This window comes from Ochotona princeps, chromosome 6 (genome assembly GCF_030435755.1).
Source record: "Ochotona princeps isolate mOchPri1 chromosome 6, mOchPri1.hap1, whole genome shotgun sequence".
Classification (NCBI taxonomy): Eukaryota; Metazoa; Chordata; class Mammalia; order Lagomorpha; family Ochotonidae; genus Ochotona; species Ochotona princeps.
The window spans coordinates 2,236,389-2,245,791 of NC_080837.1; positions in this window are offsets into that span (position 1 = coordinate 2,236,389).

Sequence of the window (9,403 nt, forward strand, 5' to 3'; positions counted from 1 at the left end):
CCGATGATTCACTCCCTAACTGGCCACAAAGGCCGTAGCTGAGCCTATCTGAAGCCAGGAACCAGGAGCTTCTTCCCAGTCTCCCACACGGGTTGCAGGATCCAGGCCACAGACAGAGAGCTGGATGGAAAGTGGAGCTGCTGGGATTAGAACTGGCGCCCATATGGGATCCCGGCGCGTTCAAGGCGAGGACTTTAGTCGCTAGGCCATGCTGCCGGGCCCCATCTGATAACTTGTACAAAGAGCAAGTTGGCAGGCTTCTATTGGTGGGTTTGAAGCAAGCAACTTTCAAAAAGTACAAACTGGTGGGCTATAGGGCAGTGAGCCACTTATCTAACAAGCACACCAGGACTGTCCTCCCTGAGGAATGCTCTGCCCACCTGACCTGCCAGGTGTCACGTTGACTGTCAGGCCTGGAGTTCACACAGCTCCCAGCCAAGCAAGCAAGGCAGAAATCACAAAAGCAGAAAACACCTAGGTTCTTCACCTCCGCAGGGACTCGAGGTGTGACGTCTGCACGGAGAACACAGGAAGTGCACAGTGAGATGAACCAGTGCACACTTTATTTAACTTTTCTGGACTTCTTATATCATTCTTTTGCAGGACAAGCAGGTTGGTAACAGTTGCGAGTTAACTGAAGAATGGTACACAAACTACTCCAACAATAGAACAGGAGGGATTGGGGGAAACAATCACCAGGTTCAGAGCAGCCAGACAGGAATCCACACCGGTAAACAAACATCTAACTAGAAAAGGAATCCAACAGAAATTTGCACTCAGATGTATTTAGGCCACAATCACTCAAACAAGGAAGGTGGTGAAGACCACGCACCTCCCCAGAGGTTTATCTGCAGTCCCAGCAGGGCGTCTGCTCCCTGCAGCATTCCTGCTCCACTGAGAAGGGTTGAGATTAGGAGTCCTCAAGCATCGTGATCTGGTTGTTGAGGGGCAGATCTCCACAATTCTTAAATCTCCACGCAAAACATCCTAAAGGAATCCTGCTCCTCCTGAAACCCAGGCTCTCCCAGGTCGGTAAAGACAATAAAGGAAGGCAGCCATTTCAGGAAGTGGAATGTCTCAGTGGGTTTATCTTGTCATTCCTGTTGCAAACAGGAATGCAAAAGTGGAGCTTCTGGGACTAGAACCTGTGCCCATATGGGATCCCAGAGTGTTCAAGGTGAGGACTTTAGCCACTAGGCCACCATGCTGGGCCCCCCTAATAGCTTCTTTTTAAAAACCAATTATTCATGGTCCCAGTGCAGTAGCCTAGTGGCTAAAGTCCTTGCCTTCCATGTACCAAGATCCCACATGTGTCTCGGTTTATGTCTTGACGTCCCCACCTTCCCTGCTTGTGGCTTGGGAAAGCAGTCAAGGACAACCCAAAGCCTTGGGATCCTGTATGTATGTGGGAGACGTGGAGGAGTCTTCTGGCTCCTGGCTGCTGGCTCTAGATTGGCTTATCACCAGCTGTTGTGGCCACTTGGGGAGTGAATCAGTGGACAAAAGATGTTCCTCTCCTCCTTTCTGTAAATCTGACTTCCTAATAAAAATAAATATTGAACATTTAAAAATAACTATTATTGGGCCCTGTGGCGTGTCCTAGCAGCTAAAGTCCTAGCCTTGAATGCGCCGGGATCCCATATGGGCGCTGGTTCTAATCCCGGCAGCTCCACTTCCCATCCAGCTCCCTGCTTGTGGCCTGGGAAAGCAGTTGAGGACGGCCCAGTGTGAGAGACCTGGAGGAAGTTCCTGGTTCCCGGCTTCGGATTGGCACAGCACCAGCCGTTGTGGTCACTTGGGGTGTGAGTCATCGGACGGAAGATCTTCCTCTCTGTCTCCTCCTCTCTGTATATCTGACTTTGTAATAAAAATAAATAAAATCTTTAAAAAAACCCTATTTTTTATTTTATTATTTTTATTCATTTGAGAGGGAGAGACAGAGAAACAAAATTTATTATCTGCTGGTTTACTACCCACATGGCTTCAACACCCAAGGCCACACCAGCTGAAGCCGAGCCTGAAATTCCACCCAGGGTAAGTGGCAGACACAAGTACTTGGGCCATCTTACTCCGCTTTCTCAGACACCTAACAGGAAGCTGGATTGGAAGTGGAACTGGTAGGGGTGTCCATGTTGCAGGCAGTGATTTCAACTTTGGCCAACACTGGGCCCTAATAGCTTTTTGATTTACAAAGCTAACCCTAACTGTTGCTTTCCTAACCTTGGCCGTAAGGTATAGGTGCCTGGATATTGGACCTTACTGTGTGATTCAGGGTCTGCTGAAATGTGGGAAACCCTTTCCTAAGCCCTAGGCACTGTTTCTTCAATTCCTTCTTTATCAAGACTAGTCCAAGGTGTCATTGCCCCAACTGATTTCAAGTCTAGCAGGAATATCTCTGCCAAGAATGTGACCTCTCACAGCCCGTGCTTATGGGAATCCCTGCCTGCCGGAAGGACCCTGGCAGGGAGGGGTATAGAAACAGGGCTGGCTGGCACCTCTAAACTTCTGGGTGGGTACTAAGCATTGTCACTTTCTAGCACTTCATACGACTGGCAGGTGCTTACACTGTTCCTGGTGCCAACGCTGCCATCGTGCAGTTCGGCCTTTCAAAGGTTCTTCATTGACTCCTGAGAGCAAGGCTAAAAGATAGCTTCTCTCTATGATGACGTTAAACGCCTCTGAGGTCTCACGGCTGCTCAGGGAAGTGCCGGGTATCTAACTAGATTTCCCAAGTCCAAATCTCGTGGTCTCAGGTGTGTTCTAGAAATTCTCAAGTGGCTCTGTTGTTGCTGTGGCAGAAAACAAACAGTACACATTGGCCACAGGTTTTTCTTTTGGCTGTTTACTTGGAAGAGATCCATCTTCCATCTGTTACTTCATCCTGCAAATGGTCTCAGTGGCTGGAGCCAGGAGCTTCATCTGGATGTCCTGCGTCGGTGCAGGGTTTCGAGGGCTTGGGCTGTCCTCTGCTGCCTTCCCAGTCCACGAGTAGAGGGCTGTATAGGCAGTGGAGCAGCTGGGACTTCAGCCAGCCCCCATGTGGGATGCCTGCACTGCAGATGGTTTTACCTACGACGCTACAGCACCAGCCTCAGGTTTTTCTTCATTGTTAGCATTTCTTACACTTCATCAGTGGCATCTGATAATATAACCAAATGCTAGCAAATGGTGAGTGGTGAATGAGAGCAAAGGATAGAAATTCAGCTAGCTCGGGTAGTCTCATGGGGGGTAACTTTATTTGTATTGAAAGAAATATTTACAGAGGAAAGGAGAAACAGGAAGATCTCCCATTTGCTGGATCACTCTCCGAATTGCCACAATGTCCAGAGCTGAGCCCATCCAAAGCCAGGAGCTCTTCCACGTCTTCCACGTGGGTGCAGGGTCCCAAGGCTTTGGACCGTCCTTCGCTGCTTTCCCAGGCCATAGGCAGGGAGCTGGATGGGAAGTAGGGCTGCTGGATCATGAACCAGCATGCATTGGGGATCCTGGCACTTGAAGGTGGGGGAATAGCATAGTAAGCTGTTGTGCCAGGCCTGTGGTTCTTCAAGATATATATATATATATCTTGAAAGGCAGAATTACAGAGAGAGGCAGAGAAAGAGAGAAAAGGAGATCTTCTATCTGTTGGTTCACTTGCAAAGTCACAATGGCCCCAGGAACCAGGAGCTTTCTGTAGTTCTCTCGTGTGGATACAGGGGCCCAAGCATGTCTCTTCTGCTTTCCAAGGTCATTGGCAGGGAGCTGGACTGGAAGCATCCAGATCTCAAACCAGTGCCCATATGAGTTGCCATTACACTGTAGGCAGATCTACCTGCTCTGCTATAGCTCCTGCCCCCATAGGATTTGTATCTCAACTGAGGCAGGCTAAAGCCAGGAGCCTGATGTAGGTCTACCGTGTGTGTGTGAGGGCCAGGGATTTAGGCCATCTTCCTGCTTTCCTACGCATTTTAAAAGAGCCGGATTAGGGGGCCGGTGCAGTAACTTAGCGGCTGAAGTAATCGCCATGATCCCATGTGGGCACCGGTTCTAATCCCGGACGGCCGCTCTTCCCATCCAGCTCCCTGCTTGTGGGCTGGGAAAGCCGTTGAGAACGGCCCAAAGCCTTGGGATCCTGTACCTGTGTGGGAGCCCTGGAGGAAGTTCCTGGCTCCTGGCTTCGAATTGGCACAGCATTGGTCATGGCAGTCACTTGGGGAATGAAACATCAGACGGAAGATCTTTCTCTCTGTCTCTCCTTCTCTCTGTATATGTGCCTTTCCAATAAAAATAAATAAATCTTTTAAGCAAGTAAATCTTGAAAAAGACAGAGAGAGCCAAGTCAGAAGTTTAGCCGCCAAGTCTCAAACTGGCACCCATATAGGATGCTGGTGCTATAGGCAGTGGTTAACCCACTGAGCCACAGTGCCAACCCCTTGGGGATAAACCTTTTATACACAGCATATGGGGATTCGGCATTGTAGCATATTGGGTTAAGCTGCTGCTTATTATGCTGGAGTGCCAGTTTCCAAGTGGTGCCTACCTGGCTTCTGATGCTCTTGCTAATGTGTTTGGAAAGCAGTGGAAAAAGACAGTTCATGTGCTTAGGCCCTGCTACCTAAATGGGAAGCCATGGTGGAGCTCCTGGCTTCTGCCCGGCCCAGATGTGTTTTGTCATGGCAATTTAGGGGAGTGAACCAGAGGAAGGTAGATCTTCCTCTGTGTCTCTCCTTGTGTCTCGCACTCTGCCTTTCAAACAAATAAATGAAAAAAAAAAACCTTAATGATAATTTGTTGATAAAACCTTAATGAGGGGACCGGTGTGGTAGCATAGCGGCTAAAGTCATTGCCTAACACACCCAGGATCCCAATGGGCGCCGGTCCTAATCCCGATGGCTCCTCATACAGCTTCCTGCTTGTGGCCTGGGAAAGCAGTTGAGGACGGCCTAAAGCCTTGGGACCCTGCCACCCACGTGGGAGACCTGGAAGAGCTCCTGGCTCCTAGCTTCGATTGGCACAGCACCGTCAGTGGCAGTCACTTGAGGAGTGAATCAGCAGATGGAAAATCTTCCTCCCTGTCTCTCTTCCTCTCTGTATATCTGACTTTCCAATAAAAAAAAATCTTTAAAAAAATCATAATGAAATTGAAGCACACCAGTGTCCTGCAGAAAAGCACACGACTTTTTGGATAGGAGAAGTATGAAAGTCGCAGACAATCCTCTCATAAAATTCAAAACATGAAGAATTCCCAGCAGGGAATATGGCTGGGTGTGGCCTTCCTCACTGGAGAGGAATCCTCCTACAGCCCGGAGGCTGCATTCCACTCTGGAAGCTGCACTTACAGGCCCCTAAAGCCTTGGCCAGGGAAAGGACCGTTTCTTGGTTATTTTCAGGTGGAGAGAAGGTGGCTATGGTTTCTGCACGGAAAACTCAACAACTGCCTTGCTCCCTTGTGCGCTGGTAACTTTCCATGCAGGCAGGGTGTGGCTATGTATGAGTCAGTGTGGTGACCATGTGGCATCCACTGGGGAGGAGCTGCAGGGCTCTGCTTCGTTCTGGGTAGTGGGAAGAGGGAAGGAGACTCGGTGCTGAGTCACTGCTCTGTCACTTGCCAGCTTCTCACAGCACAGGTCCTGAGATGGAGGGTTGGGGACTCCTCAGCTTCCAGCACTGATGAGGGAGGGGGCTTGGTGGGTCCTGAAGTTCCCCTAGAACTGCCACTGCCCCCTCCCACCCCCGGGAAGGAGGGCAGCAGTTAGCTCGGTCCCCGACACCCGTGTCCAGAATGTACTCAACTCCTGCCGTGATGCAGGGATGCACCCTGGATGTGAAAGCATTGCCTGTGGACATGATCTAACCCAGGGAGAGGCCCTTGGGTGTACTTAGTCCTGAGATATAAATAGACCAGGTTGATCAGCAGCCCTGGCGTGTGCGTGGACGACGTGGGCAGCATGGTACCACTGTGAGCAGCCAGCAGGACTCCCTGGGGGGGGGGGCGCATGTGACTGACCCCTCACCAACACCTTCTCCATCGTGAAGTCCTAGTGTACAGGCTTGAAGACACTGAAGGTTATGCAGTTCCATTTGCACCCCGGAGAGTGGGAGCTGGGTGAGCACTAGCTGCCTCTGCAGGGGAGCACAGGGCCTACTTGAGAGTGGCTGGCATTGGGCCACCCGAAGGAGGCTTTGCCCAGAGAGCCGCGGCAGTTCTGGCTACCACGGCAGGATTGCAGAGGTCACATCAGGGACGCAGTCACCTTGGCTGGGTGGCACTTCCGTTAGAGTGACCCAGGACTCCTCCAAAGTGCTGACCTGGCATGTCTCCGTAGGAGAAACCCCAGGCACACAGTTGGCAATTTCAGTTTCTGTTTGCCATTGCAGCCTGGGCAAACCCAGGTCCATCCTGACCAGCCCTACACATCCAGCCCAGACACCTGTGTTCCATGTTTCCCAAAATTCAAATGGCGAGTGTTTGGGAAAAAGGGCAGGAAGTGTTTGGGAAAAATCTCTTGACATCTGTCACCCTGGGCAGGGCAGGAGGGAGATTTTACGAGCCTAAAGGAACACACAGAACAAATTAAAAAGTCCAGTGGCAAATGGTTTAGCTTGAATCTTGGCACCCCAGGCTTTATGCAGACTAAGTAGCACTGTTCATTTCTGGGTGTCACACACCCACATCATGCCTATGATTGAGCCCTCTGACTGGGTGCAAGTGTGGCTTGCTAACACATGAGCATCCATCCCTACCCTAGGACTCCAAATCACCTAACCCCAACACCAAACCCCAGAGTCCGAGGTTCTGGGACCAAGAACCCAAGTGGGAAAGCAGATGTCAGAGCTCTTACATGGGCTGGGGCAACAGGAAGGCAAAGGGCAGGTCCTGGGGTAGGGGCCTGTGACTTCATTCAGCAACCCCAGTTTGCTATAACCCTAGAGGTACCTTGCCATCAGGGTCAAAGGAACGAAGATTCAGAGGGATGGAAGGGCAAATTTAGATTCAGAAAAATGCCCTGGTCCTGGCCACTGGTCTGCCAGTGTGAGAGGGAATGGGCCTCAGCATATTCTGAGGAACAGTGCTCCTTGAGGTTCAATAACAGGGTGAGCTCATAGGAGCTGGACAGCGAGTAGAAATGGAGCAAGTGCAGGCAGCTCTCCTGCCCAGCCTGAAACTCCAACAGAACAAATTATTCTAAATTTATTCTAACAATATACCTACTTATTTGGAAGACTCAGTCTTGTGGGAAGAGGGGGCGCTGAGAGGGGATTGGTGATCAGTAGATTTTCCATCCCAGTATGACTACCAGACCAGGGCTGGGCCAGGCAGAAGCCAGGAGTCTGGAACTCCGTCTGGGTCAGCCACATGGGTGCATGAGCCATCCTGCATTGCTTTCCCAGATGTGTGAGCAGGGAGCTAGAAAGGAAGTGGAGCAGTTGGAACTCCAACCTGTATTCCCATAGATGGGGTGCTGGCATCACAGGCGGTGGCATAGAGTTGAAAACTAAACGGAGTGGGCATGGATCATTGCTAACTGCAATGCTTTTTGCTTTTCTAACTTCTGCTTTTTGGGAAATTGTGTGAGCACGGAGGCCAAAAGGCCTATGTGACCTTCAGCACTGATGGGCCACAAATCTTGTGAATCAAGGTTATCTCACAGATGACTCCACGGCCCAAGTCTGGTTATCTCACAGGTGGCTCCAAAGTCTGGTTACCTTAATTGTGGACCAGAGAAGAGCCAGTTATGGGCTGTCCAGCTAGACAGACAGGGAATGTGCGGCATTTCCTCCCTCACCTTACAGGGGGTTGTAAATCTCTCCTTTCAAGCTATTGTAAATTGCCCCCTATAAAACACCTGTGAATGAGCCTGAGTCAATGTCCTAGCCACTAAAGTCCTCACCTTGTATGCACCAGGATCCCATGTGGGCACTAGTTTGTGTCCCCGGCTGCTCCATTTCCCTTCCAGCTTCCTGTTTGTGACCTGGCAGTGGAGGATGGCCCAGGGCCTTGGGAATCTGCACCTGCCGTGGGAGACCCAGAAAAGGCTCCTGGTTTCAGATTGGCTCAGCTTGGGCCATTGTGGCAACTTTGGGAGTGAACCAGCAACCAGCAGATGGAAGATTTTTCTGTTTCTCCTTATATCTGTAAATCTGAATTTCCAATAAAAATAAAAAAATCTAAACAAAAACCGAATGTGCTGTTCTGGGCCACACTCTGGCAAGGGGCATTGGTCCTGGCTGGTTAGTCAGTTGCTTTGGCTCTCATTGTAATATTGTGCCTGTAATTGTAATTGTAATTGTCATTGTCATTGTCATTGTGCCTGTCACTGGTGAATGTAACATTGTCTTAGTGGTCAAACGGATGCAACAGTGGCTTAACCCTGAAAGGAGTCATTCGAACATCCCATTCTGGACCCGGCGCCATTTCCTCCTCCTCACAGCTCACGAAATTCGCGCCGGTCCAGCTGTCCACCAATCAGATGTCACCAGGCATTTCACCTGAGAATCCCATCCCCAGTCTCTCCCGGGCCTTCTCCAACCCCGCCCACTCATCAGTCCTCGGCGGCAATCCCCGCCCCCACACCTTGCGGGCTCACCTGAAGGACACAGCGTCCCCAGGTGCGGCTCTGCATTCCGCCCCCCTTCCTCTTGTCCCGCTGAAATAAACCTGGGCACTTCTGGTGTTTTTCGGCTCACGGCAAAAGAACTAGGCTGCGGGAATTAGCTGCGCGTAACAACGTTAAGAACTTCGCGTTGAGTAACTCACAAACCCTGTGCATGCACCACAATGCAGTCCACGGGGATCACCGTGACAGTCCAGCCCAATCTCTGCGACACACGGTTTCAGCAAACAGTCCGATGAAGGACCAGGGTACACAGCTGAATGGCCACAGCTTGCCAGCAGGTCACCTCAGTCTTGAGAGAACACATCTAGAATTACCACTCCAAAATGCCACACATCCCAGCATCTGGCCCCAGCTACTATTCTCGGGCAGTCCCTCAGCTCAACGGCCAAGATGAGCAGTTTTTTCTTTCATCCGCTATGGCAGCAACAGCACGGGTGACACGGGAGCTGGAACTTTCTCTCACTACCTCAACAGTCCAGTTAAAGGGTGCACAGAATCCTTATGGAAGAAATGGAAAGATTTTATCTCCCTGCAGGAACTTTGGCTGTTGGGCCCTAGTTTGCTCCGGGCAGATAATCAGGAAAAGAATGAAGGCCCCAGATTTAGGAGGCCACTCCCACTGGTTCCAGGAAAAGAAGAAGGGCTCACGTTTTAATCAGCCCTGCAAACCCGGCTGAAGCTGGCGAGCAGCAGCAGCAGCTGTTCAGCTGATAACCGCCCTCAGCATCGCTGCTGGCTAATAATGCAGAAATCAGAGCGCCTTGGGGCGGGAGGCAAAGGCAGGAAGGCACACGCAGCCCGTCTCT